Source organism: Pelodiscus sinensis, chromosome 5, assembly GCF_052426305.1.
Source record: "Pelodiscus sinensis isolate ZL-2025 chromosome 5, ASM5242630v1, whole genome shotgun sequence".
NCBI lineage: Eukaryota > Metazoa > Chordata > Testudines > Trionychidae > Pelodiscus > Pelodiscus sinensis.
This window is the reverse complement of record NC_143056.1, coordinates 124,433,144-124,456,712: the sequence shown is the minus strand read 5'-3', so window position 1 is coordinate 124,456,712 and position 23,569 is coordinate 124,433,144. Positions and strand designations below refer to the sequence as shown.

Below are 23,569 nucleotides of genomic sequence, written 5' to 3'. Positions count from 1 at the left end.
TCGCACCAAACTTTTCCCTCACTTGGACTGCTGCGGAGCTGCTGGATCCAATCAGTGTATGGGGAGAGGAGTCTATCCAGTCCCAGCTGAGAGTGACCCATAGAAACTGGGACACGTATGAGCACATTTCTTAATCCTTGTGTGAAAAAGGGTATGAGTGGGACGTGCTGCAGTGAAGATTAGAAAATGGAAAGAACTCTATTATAAGTCCTGTGAAGCCAACAGATGCTCCAGTGCTTCACTGAAGATGTGTTACTATAAAGATCTGGATGCTCTCCTTGGTGATGATCCCTGACTCCACCGCCAAGAGCCTCAGGGATACTTTGTAGGGCAAGGAGGCAGGACAGACACAGAGGGCCTATCCTGGAGAATGAAATTGTAGATGAGGAGGTTGAAGTAGGCAGGGACCAGAACCTCTCTCCCTGAGTCACCAAGTGCTTCTGGCAGCCAGGAACTGTTCTCCACTGCTGACGGACATAGCCAGTTTGAACAACTGCTTTCCAGGGATCAGGAGGATGAGATGCCGGAGTCACATTCCCTGCTTGTGGAGTGCAGGGCTGAGGGCATGGAAAGTGGGAGGCTGCCTGTGTTTGCGAGCTGCATGTATCTCTTGGTAGCTAATCGATACAGCCGAGCAGCATGTTGATGTCCTGATCTCAATGGAATCCTGCTGGGAGAGTCTTTTGGAACTTTTCTGGATACTTATATTTTCTGCCACCGACTCCATGGCAGAGCAGCTTTGTCCCCTCCTGCATTGTGGGACACTGTCCAGTACCGTTCATCAATCTGGTGCAGGAACCAAAGCAGAACCGAGGTGGGCAGCATGTGGAGCAAGATGAAAGCCACAAGCCTGGAGCAGTCATGCCTTCGTTTCCTTGCTCACCCAGAGCCGAGAGATGTCTGCCAAGGTGATGCCTGCCTGTGGAGAAGTGCGGCATAATCAGCTATATTTCTGCAAAGGGAATCTTCTAGCCCCGGTTGGAATTTTTGCCCACATGCACAGCGGCCCGCCACTCCCACCGCCTCGCTCTCCATGATCACAGTGCTTGCCAAGATGTCCCTTGCAAGGGTCAATGGGACAGTGAGTGGCAATGTTGGAAAAGGGATTTGTAAGTGAAATGTTACAATGTAGGCGTCTATATAAACAGCCTTCCTTTTCTGCTTTATGCTGAAAGCGACTGGCAGCCTCTCCGTGCGCTAGGTCAGAGAAATGGCAACGGATAAGGAAATGTCCTAGGAAAAAACCAGGAGGATTGGGTTCACCAAGTGTTAAGTCAATCAGCAGGTGAATGCAGGCATCAGAAGTAATGCTTAGGAAGCTGAGGAGCCACAAGGACAGCCAGGCCTTTGCCTGGCAAGCCACAGAAGACACGGTCAGAGTCCTGGAGTAACAGACTGAGATCCTGAAGGGCATTGTGAAGCAGCACACTGGGCAAACACTGATCACTGGTCCCCTCCCAGCAGATTCAAAATTCTGTGTCCAATACTCTCTTCCCTCCCATTTCTTTTCCCTCTCTGGGAGTCCTCATTTTCCCAGGCAGTCTATCTCTTTAATTAGGATAACTAGACATATATACATTTGTGAGTTGTAACTCTTTGCCAGCACTTCTCAGGGATGCTTTGTGTTTCAGGGCACCGTTTTGTGACGAACAAAGGCGCACTTCTATAACAGTTCTATGATTTGAGTTACTGTTTAACAATGTCTCAGACTAGTCACTGCCATCCCAGGGGTTAGGTATTAAATAGGGATGTTAGATGTTGATTAATTGAATAATAGTGTAACCATGTGAAATGTTAGTGGTTACACGACTATTTGATAGCCTCTATCAGAGGCAGCAGTGCAGGGAGGCAGGAGCTGGTCTGTGCAGGGAGCCAGACAGGAGTTGCACTGGCATCCCACAGAGTAGTCTTTCTCTGTGATGAGCCCGAGGAAGGAGGGGAGGGAACAGGTGGCTCCGTGGGATCCGGTGCTTGTGGGGAGCCAACTTAAAAGCTGACTGTCCAGGGGCACCGGCTCCTGCCTTCCCCCATCTCCTGCTGTCTCTGATATAGAGGTAGCAAGCGGGGAGGGAGTGCATGTAGTTGATAGGTAGGATTAAGTCATAAGCCCAGACTTATTGGTTAATCATTTAGTCAACTGCAGGTTGGCATCCTGAGTATTAAAGGCACGTTCCCAGACACGTGCTGCATGGGGTGGGGAAGGTGCTGCATGGAAGCAACTGTTAGAGGTTTATTCCAGCACCCCTCATTTTCAAAGTGCACCCTCAAAGCCTTCCTGATGTTAACAGCAGCCTTTTGAGCTCCTCTGACAGCTCTAGTGTCTGGCTGCTCAAACTCTGCAGCCAAGCGCTGTGCTGAAGTGCTCTACCCCTCATTTCACACTTACATGCAATGTGCAACAAGCCACGATAACCATGGGAAGTGTCCTCATTGAGGTGTTGCCTACCACAGACACACCTCCATGTCACCTTCAATCTCCCAAAGGTGCATTCAACCACTATGTGACACTTGCTCAGCCTCTTGTTAAAACGCTCCTCACTGCTGGCCAAGTTCCCCTTGTACGGTTTCATGAGTCTAGGCTGCAAGGGGTAAGCCGGATCTGCCAGGATCACTATGGGCATTTCCATGTCTCCCACTGTAATCTTGTGCTCTGGAAAGGAAGTCCCCGCCTGCAGCTTTCTGTACAGGTCAGTGTTTCTGAAGATGCAGGCATCATGCACCTTTCCAGACCATCCCGCATTGCTGTCTGTGAAATGCCCAGTGATTCAGAAGCACCTGCAGCACCATCAAGAAGTGTCCCTATTGATGTACTCAGTAAGGTGGGCTAAAATCGGAATGCGTGCACACTGATTGCCCCCTCCCCCCGCAGTTGGGAAATCCCATGTCCTCAAAGCCAGCCGCTGTATCATGTACATTTGCTAGAGTCCTGGCCCTCTGTAGCAGAATGTGATGTATTGCCCTGTGCACTGGCAGCAGTACAACTCCGCTGACAGGCTTCCCTGCTCCACGCTGATTTGCAATTGACCAGTAGCAATTGGGAGTCGCCAGCTTCCCTCAGCAATTGCCACACGCTTCTCATCCGAGAGGGCAGCTCTCATTGTGGTGTCCTCGTGTCACACGTTGGGGATTGACTCCACAGACAGCGCCAAGAAAGTTGCTTTACACGTTCCAAATTTCTGCAGCCCTGCTCTGCATCCCACACCTGCATGACAATGCAATCCCACCACCAGTGCTGCTTTCCCTGAGGTTCCCCACCCCTGCTTTAGTTTTAATCTACTAGCTGCCCTGATACTTCTGTTCCGGTTAATTGCAGCCCAGGAGGAGGACTTGTGTCTGAAGCTGTTTGGAATCCAAGAACTAGAAGACCAATCAAGTCCATTCCTTAGTTTATTCCTTATGCCTGCCTACAGTGTATCCTGCTGCATCCCGACGAGTGATCATCCTGACTACATAGTGAGGGAAGGTAAAGAAATTGCTTTTCACCACAGATCTGGATACTGTCATATGAGAAGGCATCAGGAATCCCACTCTATACAGAGGGTGGGGGGAGAGGAACTAGCATGCACTTGCAGTAAGTACACACCCATCTCCCACCCCCTAAATAGTGAGTTGAAGTGTGTTGCCACAGAGAACAACTGCCCTGACTTAGTTCTAGCCACCAAAGGCAGGATTATGAAGGGACTAGACTCTACTGTGTGTGGCTTACTTTTGCTCTTAGACATGAAGGTGATCCTAGAAGGTGGTCCCAACCCTGTGGGATGCTGAGGATATGCAAGACCAAGGAAGGCAACTCCTACAAGAGTGCATTCTGTAAAGCACACTATCTTCACCCTACCCATTCAAGTTTGGCTTCCGTCCACCTTCTCCACGGGGCCATTCACTCTTACTCTGCTCCAGTTTGAGCTTTCAAATCTGATCTCTACTTAACTGATCAAGGAGAAACAAAGGGGCTAGGAATGAGTTTTCCCAGGAGCAGGATGGATGCAGGGTGCCGATCTTGGAAGTGTTGTGTCTGTGTGAGACCTGTTCCCATCCAGGACTTCAGAGGAGGAAAGTAAACAAGGATTAAGCTGGGGTTCCCTAGCCTCAGTGGTTCCCCTGTATCCTAAGGCCTGCACAGCTCCTGAGTCTTTTTAAGTCACCAAAGAAGAATTGCAAAACCTGAGACCATCTGTGCAAAACTTCCCACTGGATTTGTCCCCTTGTGTGTGTCTGTGTCAAGCTGGTGTCGACCAGCTCTCGGGGTGGGTGGGTGGGTGTGTGAGAGAATTCTCTATAGTATGCAGAGGTGAAAGTAAGCAGGTGTGCCCTAGTATGCAGCTCTGGCAAGAGATGGCTGAGCTACAGCAAAAGCCATCAGGGAGCTATTTAAAGAGCTGGTAGGGCCCCGGGCTTCAATAGAACAGTAGCTGAGACACGTTTTAAGTTACTTTTACTGGTGATAGTTTGATATTGTTAGCTGGAGTGGCAGTGGCAGTGCATGGGGTCTTTGTGCAGGACTCTGTGTACTGGGCTGAGACTTCACCCAGGCCACAGAGCAGCTCTCAGATGACTAGTTTAATTAACTAGTGATATACTCTGGAGACAGCATTGCCAAGTTGCCCCGCAATCCTCTCCTTAGAATTGTTACAGGTTCAGCAGCAGAACTGACATTTCCTTCGCACAGGGCCTTCTGCGAGACAATCAGTGACCTGAAAGCCAACCCTGATGCTGCCCACATGGCATTAAAATAGGAAATCAAATGTTAGCTGTGCTTGGATGAGCTGCTTAAGGTTGGCTGGCTGAGGTGAGGGTATTTTTACTGTGATGCATAAGAGGGCAGGTTTGAATTTTCTAAAATGCTCTGGACTGGCAGCAAGTTCTCATTCAAATGAAGTATGCAGCCTACTGCCCATTGTCAAGTGCTATGGGTGTCCATTGTCAAGTGCTATTTGGGGAGCTATGGGTGAAAAGCACCTTCTCGGAGATAGGTGGTAGCTTTAGTAATCTGGCCACCTTTGTCAGCAGCCAAACCTTTTCCAGAGGTGGTCAGCAGTTCTGGGCTTTGCTGTTAATTTTTTTCCATTCGATACTTTGTTTATTTCCATTATCAACCAGAATCTTAGTCATCAGGGTCATCTAGGCCTTGTCTAAACACAGTCAGGGTATAATCACTCACCTTTATGGTCATCTTCAGGAGTTGATTCCAGTGATTTTTTTTCAAAGGAAGGCAGCAGCATTATCCCCATTTTACAGACGCAGACACTGAAATAAAGGTAGGGAAGTAGACCAGGCAGGAATAGAACTCTGCCTGAATTACTAGTCCGGTGCTCTGCCCTCTAGCAAACACTGCCTCCCAACCTGATTTAGTTACAAAAGAAGTTGCCTTAGTTGGTTTAAATCTATTTGTCAATTTAGCGCACCGGTTCTCAAACTTTTTGGGCTCCAGCGCCCTTTACATGCATAAATATTTGTGACGCCCCCGTGGTCCACTGATTGTATGTGTTGTACCTATCGATTCTCAATTATGCTTTTAAAGGCTTTCCAACCCACTCTCTATGTCCAGACAATTCCCCAATTTAGCCAAATCAATTTAGAACAACATGGTTAGTTAAACCAGTGGACCTTTAAGTGTAGTTCCTACATAACTAGGAGCATCTATCTCTTCCTTAGTCATCCTCTCTGTCCAAAGTTGTTCATCTTCAGTGGTACCTTTTGTTCTGTCTCTTTCCAGCCTGGTACTAGTCTGTGAAAAGGGCTCTTAGGCATTACAATCATCCAAATGAAATGACTTCTATTCCTGCGTGTTACACTCATACAAAGATGTGATGCCAGCAAAAGGGAAGCCAGCATAAGAAATGCTGTTCTTAATAGTAACTTTGCTAAAAGACTACTAAAAATATTTTGCATAGAGGATTTAAAACCCTGCTTTGCATGTAGATAAATGCTCTTCTTTGCCACAAGAGGGTACTAGTAGATCAGGAATTAGGGACTCTGAACTGCACAGGAAAGGACCCTTTTGAGCAAGTAAGTGTAAATTAAAAAGCACTAGTGTCACATCTGGCCATTATACTAACTGGGTTTTGAATCAGTTGCACATACTGAGACCGTTTCCACAGGCTATCCAGGAGCAAGGCTGTAGTTCCTAGAGACAATCATTTATTTACAGGATGGCCTGGTTTTTGCTGAAATCCAGATCCTAAAATCTGCCCTGAAGCCAGGCTCTGTGAGGAGAACAGAGAGGATAAATTGCAGCAAATAATTTATTAGGTGAATTTAGTCTCCTTTTCCACCAGCGTAAAGTCCCTGAGCATATTGATTTCCTTCCACTTATTAGAGACACTTCTCTGACACCGCTCCCCCCACACATACCATGGATTGATTGCAAACTGTTTACGGTGCCTATGTGAAGCTACATTTAATGTGGGGGGAGGGGAAGGTTGATTGTGGTGGGTCACATAGTATCATTTCTCTACCCTCTCCTCTAACGGGCTGCACATGACTTCTGTAAAGGGGAGGGTGGATTAATGAAATCTCCAGGGCTGCAAGGGAGGGGGGAGATGCAGAGGCCAGATGCAACCCCCCCATTTGCCTGGATCTGGCCCCTGAGAATGAGCTCCCCCTCTCCAGTATTGGGGAGCCCCTGCTGATGCTCCAGCCTGCTGCTCCGTGTGGAACTGGAGTGCACAAAATCTACTAGTCTGGGCTTCACTAGGCTCTGGTGTGCGAGGGGAAAGTGGACAGTGTCTTTCTGCTTCTCAGTTGGGGGCCACGTCAATGAGAGTTTTTTGTTTCTCACTTGTGTGCAGCCCTCAACTGATTTTTTGTGTGGGTCAGCGGTCCCTGCCCCAAAAAAGGTTTTCCCCCCCCCCCCTGCTCCAGGGCTTTCCCTCTGAATATCTCAGGGAATGAAGCGAGTTAGGGGGAAGGAGCAGAGAAAATAGTGGAAGGAAATTTTAGCAATCCTTGTACTTTCTGGTCACACAGGCCTCACCCTGCACCCCTGGTGACAATTATTTACACTGGGCTTGATAAGCAAATGTCTTTATTAAGTATGAAAATGATTTAAGTGACAGCAAGTGAAAAAACAGACAGATCGAAGTATGTTACAAAGCCAAAACAAAACACAACACCATCTGAGCCTCATACATGAAGAGAAATTGTTACACGTAATTCTCACCCTCATTCTTATTTCAGGTGCTGTTCTTCCCAAGCTAGTGCTTTTTCTCTGAGCTGGGCCCAGCAATGCTCCTCTGCCCTCTCCCTAACAGTTTTTTTTCCTAGGTGTTCTTATTGTGGGGAGGCAGTTTCAAAATCCAGCTGATGACCATCATTGTTTGCTCCCTCTCCCTTAAACCTGCTTCTTACCATAAGAGAGTAAGAATGGCCAGATGGGGTCAGACCTGTGGCCCAGTATCCTGTCTCTGACGGTGGCCAGTTTCAGAAGCTTTAGAGGGAAAGGACAGAAGAGGACAATTGAAGTGGTCCAGTCCCCGCTTCCAGCAGCTGAATCAACTGGAGCTAGGTTGATAGTAGCCAGGTTTGTAGCAGTTTAAGAAGACGCAGGCAGCCTTTTGCACTGGCTTAACCAAAGCTATTTTACATTGCCCCTGTAGTGAAATGGGCACCATTCTGGGTCTGGACCAGTCCTGCTTTAAATACAGGGCTGGCCTTACCATGAGGCGAACTGAGGTGGCTGTCTCAGCTGCCAGACTGTGAGAGAGAGAGAGGGAAAAAAAAGAAAAAACACCCAGAGTGTAGAAAATTGTGTCTGCTGCACAGAGATAGTGGTAGAGTAGAACAGGAAAAAGGCAGAATTGAGACCTTTCAAAGTTTTGGCCCAACCAAGAAAGGATATAATAGAGGGCTATAAAATCACGTATGATGTTTTGAAACGAATAAGGAAATATTACCTCTTCCCCTAACATAAGAGTGAGGGGGTCATTCAATGAAATTAATATGGAGCAGGTTTAAAACAAAGGAAGTATTTCTTCATGCACCTCACAATCTGTGGAACTTGTTGCCGGGGACAGCGGCATCCCTAGAAACCTGTGGGGTCCCGCACATGCCCCCTCAGCCCCAGACCCTGCCTCTTCCTGCCCCTGCTCCACCTCCCTAGCTCAACCCCACTCCACCGCATTCCCCAAGCCTGCCCTGTTCTGCTGCCACCCTCCTATCCCCATTGCACCCATTCCCCCAAGCGACATGGCCCCCCACACCTGGCCAGAGCAGCTCCCATCTGTGTCAGGTCCAGCTTGGCCAAAGCAGTTAACTGATTAAACAGGATTTTATATCCCCAGTCTTCCCCTGCTGTGGTGAAGCAGAGCAACCGGACTGGGAGCTGGCAGAATGGAGCAGGCTGCTGGGTTGCTCTACTTCCTGCATTTCCACCACTGCTGTTGAGTGTGGTGGCAGGCCTAGACCCCCACTAAGTCTCTCAGGCCACTTTGGGCCTACGGGGACCCCCCCCCCCAAAGTGTGGAACCCGGGGCCAACCACTGCGAACTGTCCTATGGATGGGATGACTCTGCCAGTGGATATTGATGTGGTTCTTTCGAAACCTCCACCCCCCCCCCATTTTCAAAAGATCCTGTACTCCTCAAAAGTGAGGTTTTCAGGATCTTTTGAAAAAGGGTTTTTCCCCCCAAAAGAACCATGTCTAGAGGGTGGTTTCACTTTCGAAATACCTGTTTTTGAAAGAATGTGTGGCTGCCATTATGCAAATGAAGCATGGGAAATTCAAATCTTGGCTTCATTTGCAATTTTGAGCTGTCTAATTTACATCCCTCTTTCGAAAGAGTGATGTAGTTTAGACATGCCCTACATCTCTGACTGACAAAGCTGCCATGGACAACAGAGGATGGGGCATTTGATAATTGTCCTGTTCTGTTCCTTCCCTCTGAAGCAGCTGGCATAGGCCTCTGTTGGAAGTCAGAATATTGGGCTACATGGAAGATTGGTCTGACCCAGTGTAACCCACACACCTAAGAGGGTGTGTGTGGTGCACTGTCCCATGGAGTGGCACTTGGACCACTTATGCCAATACACTTGGGCTATGTCTACACTGAGGGTTCTTGCACAAGAACATCTTGCGCAAGGTTTCTTGTGCTAGAACTCTTACGCCCAAGAACACATCCACATTGCCATGTGCTTTTGCACAAGAATTCTCTGATGGCCATTTTAGCCATAGGGTTTTCTTGCGCAAGAAACCCCTGCCATGTGTCCACACTGCCCTCTTGCTCAAGAGCTCTTGCGCTAGAGGCCTTACACTTGTTAGAAAAGAGTGTGTCAGGGACTTTAACCCGGACGGCCTCCGTTCGTTGTCTGACCGCAAAGAGGCAACACCAGCAAGATCCAATCACAAGCTCTTTATTGAATAGTGCGCACTACAATAGAGAGCGGCCCGTCTCCCAAGTGAACCAGCCCTGATTTCAGTAACAAGTAAGATTATATAGACAGTTCCGTCGCGTCATAAAACATTTGCCCAAGCATCTCAGCCCCCCTTAATTAGTTAGAAGCTTCCAGTGTTAATGCGTATACTTCATGGCCTTAAGCAATTCATAATGCGTCAACAGCTTTATCAGCCTAGAAGGCAAGTACCAAACAACAAGGAGACAGGGAGTTAAAACAACAGAGGGCAGAGACAGTTTGTTAAGATCAGGGTGAGAACAGAAACAGGGAGTTACCTTATCAGTTCTCAAACTAGCTGTTCCCATCACAACCGGTATAGGAATGCAGCCTTTCACTTATTTTACTTCTGCAACTCAAGCAAGTATGTAGGGAGGCCTCCTTGCTTGAACCATGTCTCTAGTTCTGCTCAGGGACTACCCAGAAACCTTTGTTAACCTCTTTCCTTGATCTGTCTTAACATAACTGCACTGGGCCCAATTCTCTAGGGCCTAACAAGTGCAACTCTTGGGCAAGAAGCCCTCAGTTCCCACACTTTACTGTAAATCTTGTGCAAGAGCAGGCGGGCGGTGTGGCTGCTCTGCGGGTTCTTAAGAACCTACCGGTGTAGACATAGTTTTATGTGGTGTATTTTGACTATATTCCACAGTTGTTGGCAGTGGCTAGAGCGCTTTGCCTGAGTAACAGCACCCAGCCAGGAGAGTGACGGCGCCTAGGTAGTGGAGCCGCCCGGACCCGGCCTGGGGGGGCGGGCTCTATCCGGGCACAGATCCCTAGTGCCTGAAAGCTCTTTTGCTGCCAGCCTGCCCCACAGGGCAGCAGGTGGTGTCGGCGGGCTTGGCCTGGTTCCCGCCTGTCTCCGCACTGCAAAGACCCAGCAGCATTTGGTGCCTCAGTTAACCCTGGGCACCGTGCAAGCTGAAAAGCCGAGCCTGGAGCGAGCCCCGCTCTTCAGGCCAGCGGTGGCCGCTCCAGCAGGGCGAGCGAGGGAGGCCGACCCCGGGTCACGCCTGTGCGGGGACAAGAGCCTTTCCTCCTCCAGGCTCGGGGGGAGGAGAGTGGGCAGCTCTGGGGTCACCCGTGGCTGTGGAGGGGCAGGAGCACGTGCGGCAGCCAAGTCCGCGTGCCCCGGGCCGGCCTTACCGCAGGCTGGCTCCCTGCCGCCGGGCCCGCGGGGGTGGGACTCCCGCAGTCCGGGGGCGGGCTGGGCGGAGCGCGGGGCTGAGCAGCGCCACGCGGGGCGGCGCCGGGCGAAGCTCAGCAGCAGCAGCGGCGCGCGTGTGGATGGAGCAGGGGGCGAGGCGAGCTCCCGGACCCGCGCCGCCGGCCCGCTGCCCCTCCGGCCCGGAGCGGCGCAGGATGCCGCTGGGCAAGCGCCTGCCCAGGCCGCGGGGGACGGTGGCTCCGTGAGGCGCCCGAGCCCCGCTGCAGAGTTTGCCGCCGGCGGGCGCTGCCTGCACCCAACTCCGGGCGAGGTGAGTGGCGGCCCCCGGGCTTGGCTGCCGGCTGCGGGGCGTTGTGGCGCCTGCCGGCTCCTGCGCGGGGCTGCAGCTCCCGGGCTGAGCGCCGAGCCGGGGCAGCGCGGGGGGTGCCCCATGCCGCAGGAAGGGGCCCTTGCCCGGCAGCCCCGGGGGGGCTTTCCCCGCGGTGCCAGGCTCGCGCATAGAGCGCCCGAGCCCCGCTTCTCCCGGGGGTGCAGCCTCGGGAGAGGCGGGCGAAGTTCCAGGTCGGCGCGGGGCACCGCAGGCTGCCCGGCGCGGCTCTGCGCTGCGGGGTGCCCGTGCAGGCAGAGGGCGAGTTGTGCTGGCTGCAGCGAGCTGGGACGGGGTCGGGGCTGAGCTGCCCGTTGGCGCTGCCGAGCGCTCCGGCGCCGTGTGTCAGCCCCCCCAGGGAGGTGAGAAATGCTGCCCGGCCAAGCCATTCCCCCGTCTGGCTGCGGGACTCCTGGGCCGCTGCGTGGGGAGGGCTGTAGAAAGGCTGCTAGAGGCGAGGACTTGACTGAGAAACCTGCTGCAAATCTCAGGGCTCGCTGCTCAGCTCGGGGGAGTGGGGGACGAAGGTGGTCTCAGACCGCATTGAGTCTCCTCTTGTGTGGCCTGGAGGGGGACAGGTTCAGTCACAGTCTAGCGCAGCCTTGAGGCGGCAGTAAATTGCTTCCTGCTACAATGGCCCTCAAGGGGCTGGTTCACCAGCAGGGGCAGCCACAAAGGGTGATAAATCAGTTCTGTGCTGCCTGAGATTCTCCTAGTGCTGGGGAAATCCCCAGGGCAGGTAAACACACAGGATCCCCCCTGCAAGCTGCCACAGCCTTATGTCTCCCGGCTGAGATTTGGCCCCCTCAATGGGGGTTTTGTATGTAACTAGCATGTTAGCATGTCGCAGGCTGGTTCTTGCACGCCGGTCACATTCTGTCTCTCTCATTGCCCCGTCAACTGTAGAAGGTGGGGAAAATGCAGACCCGTTGCGCAGATCTTTCTAAAGCAAGAGGCCAGCCGGCATTGTGCTGTCATGGGGCTTGCCTGGAATCTCTTGGGAACTGGCTGCAAGCTCATAAATTCCTGCAGGAGGGATGGATTCTCCTTTGTTAAACTTCCAGTCTTTGTGCACCTGACAGAATCCCTCCCGCCGCCTCTTGAACCTATCTGGTTCTTGTGTCTCAGGGTAAAGGAGGGAAAATCCTAAATCTCCCCAGATAAACTCTTCCAGAGAAGCTTCTCCAGTGGACTCTTCCACACTGCTCTCTCCGATGTTACTGCCTTTAAGGTGTCCTGGATGGGAAGCAAACACTCCTCCAGCTGTGCTTGAAACTCTGGGCACCATGCAAGAGGAAATGCTTGAAACCACCATCTTGTTTGGGTGCACATTGGGATGCAGATTTTTGGTGTGAACCACTAAGGAAATCCTGGGGGTGGGTTCTATTGGCAGGTGTTGGTGCTAGGGAATTTGGTCAAGGAAACACCATGTTGGCAGTGGGAAATATCCCTTCATTGTTCATAGTAGGGCTAGTGAACTGGTTTACAGTGGGACTGTCCTGCAGAGGGAGCTTGCCTGTGCATTTCCAGCCAGTGCTTAATTGTGCCAGAGCTCAGCAGTTCACAGCCTCTGCACCTCTGGGTTTGCCACATCACTTGTGAAAGTTTTTAAAAAAAAAGGCTTGAGGTCTGTCTCCGCTTTCATTACAAATTAAGCACAACTTCCGGCCACCAGTTTGATGTTCCTTGTCCGGGAGGGACAGCGGTGTCATAAACCCTTCACAAAGCCCTTCCAGACCTGGCACTTACCATTCATCTATTCTGCCGCCTCCTCTTCCAAATGCATGCCCGCTACGTTCACTAGTTTCAGCACGTGAAGGTGCCATTTGTCTCAGGCCCCAGGGAGGTTTTATCCCACGAGTGGGCAGGTGGTTTCTGCTGGGGGGCAGGGCACCTTTAGTCTACATCTGGAGCTCTGGGCAGTGGGAACCCAGATGAGGGAGGCAGTTGAATTTGTGTGTCCCCATCTTCCTGGCTACATCACTTCCCTCACTTCAATGGCCCCCACCCAATCTACTTTGTATAGCAGAACATCCCTGCTCAGCAAACTCACCACACCTGGGGCCTTGGCTGGGATTCAAGGCCTGTCTTATGCTCCCATGAGCTCCCCAGAAAATCTAACAAGTTTTCTTTGCTCCCCACACGGCCTGTCTTCTCTTTCATACTTAATCCTGCAGTGAAACCATAGTGCTGCGTTTCAGACTGAATTGTTTCTGTGGAAATGGGGCTGTGACTGCATTGCAGGAAGGGAGTTGAGTCGGAAAGGAGAACACCCAAAGGGCTGAACTCGGATCCCGGAGAAAGACGGGTGAAGCAATGACTTCTGCTGCTGGCTAGAAGGAATTCCTGTCGTAAGAGGGTAGTTTCCTAGTGATTATAGCAGGAGACTAGTACATTAGGATACTTGGCTCTGACACAGATTCACTGGGTGATCTTGGGCAGGTCACTTGACTGCCCTGTGCCTCAGTTTCCCCATCAGCAAAATGGGGATAGTAATGAGCCAGTCTGCAGGAAAGCTTCTTTAAGTAACCATGTGGGAAGTGCTTTGAGGCAGGTGCTACACATGTAGGGTTCAGCCTGCAAATACCCCTTAAGGGGAAGTCCTCCTGTAGCCAATTCTTCTGCTTTTATTTGCTCTCTTATCATTTAATAACAATTGAGGTGTGGGATGAAATGGCGAGGGAACAGGACGGTGCAACAGGGAGAGCATCTCTGTGTAGAACATCCCCCGAAGATGTGGCGTTTTGTCCTAGGGCTGAGGGGGCTGACCTGGGTAGTTGCTGGGACTGTGAAAGCAAGACTGGGGGAGTGATTTGGGAGCTGAATGAGCTGCCCAGAATAGGAGAAGGGATGTGGAGGGGGGGAATATGGTGTTGATAGGGGGGAGATGGAGGGAGGGTGAGGAAAGGGAGGCGATGAGGCTGTTGCCAATCTTTATCTGCAACCCACGGCAGGAGAGCGGATAGACGAGTGGCCCTCTTCCCCTCAGGCAGGCAGAACCCCCTTTACTGGAGTGAAGGAGCATACAAAGGAGTCTACCGCTGGTCATGCCCAGAGGCAGAGGGAACTGGGGGGCATCACTGCTCAGCTAAGTCAGGGAGCAGAATGAGACGGGAGCCTCCCTCTGCTGTATAGTCAGGCTCAGTGGGTCCTCAAATCCAGGCTAGAAATCTGAGAAGCGGCTGTCTCGGTAGATTCCCTCTGGTGCTTCCAGAGGGCCTTAGCCTCTGGGAGCAGCCTTAGCTGTGGTATCTCAGCCCTTCAGTCTGCCTGGAGCCTGAGAGCTCGCTGGCGTGTGGAGCTGGACCAGCGTTGCTGATGGTGGGATGCCCCTCAAGAAAGGTGCTGTTCCTCTTGTGGCTGATGGTTCAGATAGGACCTGAATTCTCCTGAATCAGCCAACGCCCAGCTCAGCACCAACTGTCCTCTGGATTGCTTCTTGCAGCCCAGGTACTGAGGATGCTAGGTATTTCCGGGTGTTTAGTGACACACAGTGAGCTCTGTGGCACTGGGATGCTCTCACTCTGTTTGTACAGCACCTAGCACAATGGGGGACATAATTTTAATACTTATTTTCTTTAGCATTAGCATCTCAGCTGCCTATCTGGCTGTACTTTGCTATTGTGGCAGTAACATAATAGACTGTACAATGCTTTCCAAAGCAACCCTAAAAAGAGGCCTCTTGCTGCAAGCTCTTACACTGAGGCTGTGTCTAGATTGGCATGATTTTCCGCAAATGCTTTTAACGGAAAAGTTTTCCGTTAAAAGCATTTTCGGAACAGAGCATCTAGATTGGCATGGACGCTTTTCTACAAAAGCACTTTTTGCGGAAAAGCGTCCGTGCCAATCTAGACACGATTTTCCGCAAAAAAGCCCCAATCGCCATTTTTTGCAGAAAACAAATCTGAGCTGTCTACACTGGCCCTTTTGCGCAGAAGCTTTGTGCAAAAGGGACTTTCGCCTGAATGGGAGCAGAATAGTATTTCCTCAAGAAGCACTGATTTCTCACAGTAGGAAGTCAGTGCTTTTGTGGAAATTCAAGCGGCCAGTGTAGACAGCTGGCAAGTTTTTCCGGAAAAGCGGCTGATTTTCCGGAAAAACTGGCCAGTCTAGACACAGCCTGAGTGTCACTGTCCAGTAGGTTTTGGCTATTCCCATAGAGGGCACTGGAACAGTGTGCAGCCCTCGCGGGTGACTCTCTGTCACTTGTGCTGGATAGCATGAGCTGGTGTGATACCCCCAGAAATGTTGAAATCCATACGTGGGACATGGTGTGAGCACTCTTCCCTTGCTTAGAAAGGCAGGAACTTTCCCTGCAAGTCGTCCCGTTTCTGTAAAAATTTTGGGAGTGAATTTAGTGCACATGAAAGGAATGGGTAAGTGCTGGGCACCAGCTCTACCAATGCACTTCTGTCCTGACTTGCAGTCCCCTTGCTGGTCCGACCCACGGTACCACACCCAGCCCTGTGGCTGCACACACATGTCAGTCTCATCAACTGAATAGAATCTAGAACCACCTCCAGAAGCCCAGGCCCTGACCACCTCAGCTAAAAGAGAATCACAGGATTATATATATTAAGGCTGAGACAGTCTTCATTGGGAACAGCCCCTATGGGTAGCAGAAGTGTCAGAGCCGTCTAGAATTTGGTAGGTTTGGCTCACAAAGGCTTGTGAAAGCTGGATTTAATAGATTTGCCTGGGTCCCCATGCAGGGGTGTGTGGCTTTGGATGGTTCAGCTTCAAAACCTATTAGCCACGGAGTTTTGCCCGGTGGTGTTAGGAGGGTCTCATGAAGCAGGCGAGGGCAGGTTGGACATTCTGCACTGGGGAGCAAAGGCTAAGAATGGTGCCAAGGCATAGTCGCCCTGGGATGGACTTGATTTTGCTTAGAACACAGAATAGACGGTGTATGGCCTCCAGGCCCCCGATGGGAGGGGGGAGTGTGAGGGAAGAGAAGCAATTGCCCCAGGGTCTGGTGATTCAACAGGGCCCAGGGCTCCTGGCTGCTATCGCAGCCCTTTACATTGCCACTGTAGCACTGCATGGCTGCTCCGGGCAGTTTTGCAGGCTGGGGAGGGTAGGGGGGCAGGGCGCAGTGAGTTTTGGGTGCTGTGTAATGTTTAACTGGTTAACCGATTAAATAGGATTTTACATCCCTACCATGCATCCACATTTGTGGTTTTAGTGAATGCGAGTCAGTACCTGGGAGTCCATACCTGTGGGGGAAATCAATGGAGTTGCTCTGGATTTACCTCCCTACAAAAGGGGGCAGAATCTGGTCCCTACTAATGAATCCCTCTGGCAGACTTGAATGAAGAGCGCACACAGGCTTTCAGTAGTCTGCCACTGGCTTTCACTTTGCTGCAGTGTACTCAGCTACCTGGGTGTCAGCAGAAGCTTCCTATTTTCTACAGGCTCTCTTATTCTGCTACGATTCACTCTGGACTGTGGATTTTCTTCCCACAATTCACTGCCACCGAAGCCCTCCGAGGTCACCAACACTAGATGAATGCACGACTGAATGAATCAAGCAGCTGCGAAAAAGGAGGGGGTGGATTGGGAAGGAGAGAGCTTTGTGTGTAAACATTCCCATGAAGGCACAAGTGAACCAGCAGCTAGGGCCCAGGCTGATATCGCTTCCATAGCCAGATAGAGTGGGAGAGTTTCTACATACTGGTAACTATGGGCACTACTGGAGGCAGGAGAATGGACTAGGGGGACCGTTATTTTAGTCCAGTCTGGCAATTTCCTGCATTCTCTATGGTATGTATCTCATGGCCCTTACCATAGTATCAAAGCATCTCACAATGTTTAATGTATTTATCCTCACAACGTGCCCGTGCCATTATCCCCATTTTACAGGTGGGGAAACTGAGGAAGAGCAGTAAAGTGACTTATTCTAAGACTGCAGAGAGAGCCAATAGCAAAGTTGGGAAGGAGGGTCAGATTCTTAGCCACGTGCTCAGGCCACTGGAACGCAGTGTTTGGTTGTGTCTGGTGGCCGACAACTGAAAACAGATGGGGTTGATACGTGGCATAGGGAATGGAGTGAGAGCCATTATCGTAGCTTGTGGGGTGGGAACTCTTTTTGTTCTGTGTTTTGTGCAGGGCCTAGCCTGCTGGGTCCTGGTCTGTGACTGGCTTCTTGTGCTATCACAATTCAAATAATAATAATACAATATCTCTCCACAATGTGTTAGAATTTAAACCCTTCTAATGATGAGACATCTCTGAGAGTGAAGGTTTACAGGAAGCGGGTCTAGCCAAAGCAGGCTAGTGAAGTGGTTGTGCTCTCCATTCCCAAGGAGACATTTAACCTCCCCTTAGTGCCAGGATATCTCCCGGGGGCTGTTTTCCTGCTCCTGCAAATCAGAAGCTATTTATTTCTCAGTTGCAAGTGGAATGTGATTTCCCTGGCTCCGCTCTCCATACCAGCCGCTCACTGCTCCCCGGTCTACAGCTGCTCGTAAAGAAAACTAACAAGGATCCGGCTCTAACCGCCTTGTCTTCATTAGATTGTCATCAGCCTCCGCTGGCTCTGCCAGCGCTTTATTGAAACTGCTGGTGACACACGTTGTCAAGATGAAATAATGGGGCTGGGAGATGGAAAGATTTAGCAATAATTCCTTCCCCACCAGCAAAGCCACGAGGGAGGTCTCGTGCCACAGCCCCAAAGGAAAGCAGGAATTCACTCCGCTCTGAAAGCCCCAGAGTGGGCATTTCACTGTAATGCCCAAAGGAGAGCCTGAGCTATTGAAACCCCCCGGGGATTGGATCTGTAGCTGCAGTAAATTGATGTAGCTAGAGTTGATGGAGCTATTTACTCTAGCTGCAGGGTTTGGCGCTTAAATCTCCAGGCTGTCTGTGCAGGAAGGACAATCGTGTATACACTGCAGGGTAAAGTAGCTGGCTCTGTAGGCTCCTCTCCTCCATAATCCCTGGATTCAAAAGATGGGATTTGAAAGGGAGAGCTGGAAAGCCACAAAGTAGCTCAGTGAAGTGCTCAGAGGGAAGGGGCTTAACTAATACAAAATGCTCAAGTTTCCCACTAATTCTCCCCTGCCCCTTTTTAGCATCTTTGGCACATACACTGAACTCCATTGTTTATGCAGCAAAGTCCAGTTCCTAGTGAAACTCCAAAGTCTTTCTGGAATCTGGAGATGTATATGAAACCTGCTGAACTTCTAGCCTTAGGCTTACAGCTGGCCGGGTGAGAATTTCAGTGAAAAAGTTTGAAAGAGGAAATGCTTTGGGAGGGATTTCAAAAAATGTTGCAGGAATTTCCAAATTTTTGATTAAAATTTTTCCTGATAACTGAGTTTTCCTTTTAAAAAGCCTGGAAAGATTTTGAGAAAAAAAAATCTAGTTTAGGAAAAAAGGCAATTTTTTTGCGGTCTCCTTTACCCTCCCTTCCCAATAAAAAGGTTAATGGAAAATATTCCACCCATTCTAGGTTCCCTCTGAATTATAACTAAGGGCTGTACTAAACAGAGCAACCTAATAATATGCTGTGCTCCATTCCCAGTGGACTAAGTTTCAAATCAAATCACAGGTGTAATGAGTTTAGCAGAGTCTTTAGCGTGTGTCTGTCCATTGCACACAGATCAGCCCGCTTTGCCCAGGAGAGGAGAGAGACAAATCCTCTCGGACAAGCTCTGCAGTGGGGTGTTAGAATAGTGCCACCAGACTTTCACATTCAGGTGTGTGGCAGCCAGACTTCCCTCGCTCCCATTGCTGTTTAGTCCTTGTGATTGTGTTGCAATGTAAACCGTTTATGGACCATGCCAGGTTATAGGGTATGAGTGGAAAAGACCGTCCTTCATCTTGACTTTTACCAAAGGGAATCTCTTATCTTGGCAGCTTGACATTGTGGGTGCTTTGCTGCCACGCAGTGAGTTGGAAGCTGATTGCCAAACTGAAAAGTTAATGGGAAAGATGAGCCTGTTTTCTTTGTCAGAGAGTCATTCCACAGGGGTTGGTTGCATTTCTGTGCCTTTCCAGTGGGTGCACAGGCATATCTAGCAGGCAGCCTAGGGAGAGACTTCCAGACACAGTCCCAGCAACAGCAGCAGTTGTACTCACTGCAGTGTGACTGCTGTTACCATAACATGGAGGCAGGCCAGAATCAAAAGTGTTGATTTTGAGACCGACATGCTCTCTCTTGGTCTGAGTACAGCATTGGAAGCCAAGCCTTGAATTCTACTCCATTGCTGACACTGATTCTCACTGACTTTGGGCAAATCGGTTATCCCTCTCCTTGCTGCAGATTTGCCCTTTATAGAACCAGGGATTACAATACTTCACTAAATCCCCATTTTACAGATAGGAAAACTGAGGCAGAGTAATTTGCCCATAGCCTCAGAAGGAGGCAGAGTCACTGGGGCTCATTGTGTTGTGGGTCAGTGTTATGTGAGGGCAAATTTTGACTGCTGCTTACCCCCATGGAGCCAAGCTGAGTAGTATTATGACTTGGCTTTGGTGGCAGAGAGATTTTATTTCTTCTGAATGAGTGCAGCTCAAGCGACAGACGGTTTCCTTCCAGCTCTTCATGTATGTTTTTTTCCTTTGAGAGCTGCTTATTCTTCAGAGTAGCTTTGCAGTGTACAGCCCACCTATAGACACAGTCCTCTGGGGATGCCAGTCAAGCTTTTACTTTAACCCTGGTGCAACTGGAGATTTAATTATATCCACTTGATATTCTAGTGGGACTTTCTAGCTCTGCCATCTCTGTGCTTGAAAGAGTTTAATGTGCCTATGTGTCTCTGTGAAGGCTCCCCGGCCTAGCTGGAGGAGGCTGCCTACGCAGTGTCCTGCGATGTGGATAGTCCCCGACAGGCTAATCATCCTGCAAATTTTCCTCATTGTCTAGTTGAATCTTTTCTGACACAATAAGATGAATTGCACAACAGCACACCCGTGCTGGAAGCCTTTTCCTCAGCTGAACGCTGGCAGTGGAAATAATCTACCCGAGCAGCCAAGCACCCATGTAAAATAATGCAACGTGTTTGCACGAGAGACTTTATTCAGCCATGTAGAATAGCATTGTGCAATGGCAGAGTAAACAGACCAGGCCAAATCCAGCCCCACTAGCTACCTGGGGAACCCGTCGCCTGCCGTGAGGAGGATCATGGACTCAGCCTGCTTAAGCAGAGATTTAAAGGGAATGTTCTCCCTGCGCATAAACTAAAAAGTTGTGGGGCTTTGTCTGTTGGCATCATCTCATGATCTGCAATAGGCCTTGTACTGTGAGTGTATTAACAAAGGCCTTTTTGCATAGCTGTGATGGATAAAGCATCTTAAAAATACAAAGCCTTGTAAAGAGTCTATCTAAATGTAGCAGAATCTATGTATTCAGAGGGAGTCCAGGAAATTAGCCAGGCACCATGTGGGGAAAGTTCCTCCTGGTCACAGAGGTAATAAATAGCCCCTGCTGCAAGAATCTAAGGATTAGGTATGGCATAATTTGTATGTGGGAATGATTTAGAAATAATGCTGATACCCTATTGAATTGGCAAGCTGTCTGCTCTCCAAACAACGCCTTCTGGACTTAGCAAGGACCCAGACAATGGTGAAATACGAGATGCAGTGAGTAGGCATTGCCAGGTGTCTGGTTTTCGCCTGGACAGTTCGGTATTTTGGCCTTCTGTCTGGAAAAAAACAAAACAAAACAGAGAATACTGGACATGTAAAATGTTTGGTGTTTTCTGTTTTCCTTGGACGGAAGGCCGTCATCGTCTGCGAGGGCGTGAGGAGTGAGGAGCATGGTAATTTAAAGGCGCAGCGACTTTTTTTTTTTTTGGCTCAACCAAATTTTCCCTGCCTGTTTGGGATTTTTTGTGAAGGTATCTGGCAACCCTAGCAGTAAGAGGGGAAGCTGAACGGTCCAACAGCCATGTATGTGTAAAAACAGTGGAAGAAGGGGAAGGGTGAAACGTGTGGGGAAAATAAGCCCCCCGCAGACTCTGACCTGGAGGAGTCCATCCAAAAAGAGATTTAAAAGAATGAGGGGCTCACGTCACCAGCAGAGTGCAAATGACTGCTCTTTCTTCATACAATAAAAACAGCCCACTGGTGGTATGTAGAGGTGCAGATAAAATCGGAGCCTGGTTGTGCTAGGTGCTGTTCATGTAGATAGTAAGAGACAGCTGCTGTGCTAAAGAGCTTACAGTCTGAATAGACTCAGGCAAAGGCAGTAGTATCCCCTTGTTACAGATGGGGAACTGAGACCCAGAGATTGTCAGCAGTCTGCAGTCAGCTAGGGAGCCTGCAGGAGGCTTGGGCTCCCGAGTCCCAGTCCAGTGCGAGCACAAGCCCCTCCTTCCTGGCTGTCTGTGGAAGAGCGACGTAAGTTGTAGGCCTCCCCGCGGGTAGAGAAAAGTGACAAGCACGCCTACACCAGCAATCAGAATGCACCTGTCACCTTTCCATCATCCAGGGAGCGGGGGAAAGCAGTGAAGATGATGGAGAGGGGAGTTCCCCTGTGAAAGGCCACAGAGCCATTACCCTTTCCAAGGACGGATGAAGGCTAAACCCTAGAGAAACAGGGTGAACCCTGTCAAAACCGCCATCTGTTGGAAGGTGGCTGTAATTCTTCTTATGCTCAGGAAGGAGACCTCAGCGCTGACTGATAAATCAGAGTCTGACTGGCAGCGTGTAGTGCAGTAGTTTAGCAAAGTACCGAGCAATCAATGACCTCTGTTGCTGGACTTCGACCAAGGCACGAGGCAGGTTTTGGTCAGTACTTTCCTCATGAGACCACTTGCATGTTGTGCAGGGGAGGAAGGGCTAGAATACCCCCATGGGATGGAATTCTCATGGAATTTCCCACCAGGCTCACTCCCATGCTAAGGCGGGTTAGATGCCCTGTGCTCATGACTTTTCCAGCCTCATGCTAGCCATCTGGGGTATTCGGATGGCTCTTCTTACAGTAGTGTCATACCTTGGAAAGTGCTTAGCTTCATGACACCAGCGCCAGGTGCTTGGAGCAATGCAAGGACTGCATGCCAGACAGGTGGGGTGGGGAGATGTAGTGTAGGCAGAGACTCTGCCTCACTATGCATTAGTGGTGTCCAATTTTGAGAGCCGCTAGCCACCTGTGGCTGTTTGGCGGTTGAATGTGGCTAGCTGGCTCTCAAAATTATTTTTCATTTTCTGAATAATGTGGATAGTTCGCTATAGTGGCTACTGCTTCAGTACTGGTTGGACACCATGGAATTAGCCAGTCCCAGTCCCCACTTATGGAGTGCCCAGTTTTACCAGTGTTACGGTACTACCCAGGAGGCAGTTCTAGTGTGCGCATGATTAATAGTGCTACGGTAATTAGGGAGTGTTGGCTGGTCAGAGAGGAAGGGTAATGTTGCATTCCATAAAGGGGTAACCCAAATGATTCTCCCTAGTGAGACGGGAGCCTCAGGAGAAGGTGGTGTATCCCTTTAAGCCCAAATGCACCTGGTCCTGCCCTGGGGTGCTTCCCACCTCTTGGTCCTTCCCATGAGCTGCAGCAAAAAGCACGTTGTATCCCTGTGTGTGGACACTAGTCAGGATCAGCAGTGGGAGGGGAATGTAGCCTGGGGGTCTGACTGAGAGGGCCTGCTATTGCTAAGGAGTGTGGGGTCCTCTGGAGATGCAGGAATACAAATGGAGAATTAATAGGAGTAAAATATGAGCTGCGAAGGGCTCTGGATGGCACTGGCCCTATATAAATAATCAGAGGTAGTTGAAAAAAAGGTATGCTTCATAGGAAAATAGTGAAAGAAACAGTTTAACGCTATTTTTTCAAAAAGTTTTGATTTGATGGTGCTGGCAGGTAACGTGGCATCTCTGTTTATTTCTTCTTTTCCCCCTTTCTCCCCACGTTTTATTTTTCCCCAGGTGAGAAAAGAGAGAACCTATGGTCAGGGAAAGGGAGGGAGGGGAGTCTGTGGGATTGTTTTTCTCCCCACCAAAACAAAAGCTTGCAACTGTTTTAATTGAAAAGAAGAAAATGTCGATTAAAATTATGTTTCTGTGTGGCTGAGAAACAGTTTTTAGCTGGAAAAAGCTTTTTTGTGCAAGGGGTAGGAAGAGGCCTGGAAGTGGATGAATTCTGTAAATGGTCACAGGCATATTCCCATGGATCTCTTGGGCATCAGTGTGAAGTGAGCAGCATCCAGTCCCTCTCTGGGCTGCATGACAGAAAGCCAAACCCAGGTTGAGCAGGCTCTAAGTGAAGAGCAACAGCACCAACCTGACTGCTGGGCCCGGCCCCCTCTCTGTTAATGCTAGTGCTCTATCACCCCCTTCCTGCATGAAAGAGAACCCAGGTCTGGAGCTGGAGCTCCCTAACATGTGGGTTTCATACACAGAGTTTTGATTTAATTCAGATCAAGGTCTGGGTTTACACAGAGTTTTGATTTCATTCAGATCAAGGTCTGGGTTTGGATTCCAACTTCCTAGAAAGTGTGTGTATGTGTGTATCTGACTCCAGGGTTTGGTTTGAACCCATCCCTATATTAGTCACTGATAGGGTACCCTGTGCCCCTGAAATCAGGTAGTGTCCTTGTGGGCAGGGCCGGTCCCTGTGTATGTAAAGCCCCTTGTGTGCTAGAGAGCTGAAGAAAGTGCCAGCCAGCTGAGCTGCAAAACGGACAATAAGCTGGCGGAGCCCAGGT

The 23,569-nt window shown here is 50.0% G+C and overlaps 1 protein-coding gene across 1 annotated transcript in view; it reads left to right on the top strand.

Moving 5' to 3' along the window:
• The first annotated feature begins 10,562 nt into the window (after positions 1–10,562).
• Positions 10,563–23,569, top strand: part of SYT12 (synaptotagmin 12) — a 47,898-nt gene continuing 34,891 nt past the window's right edge. The window contains exon 1 of the mRNA XM_075928338.2: positions 10,563–10,862. The gene's annotated coding sequence lies outside the window, so the exon portion shown is untranslated. The remainder of the gene's footprint in view (positions 10,863–23,569) is intronic.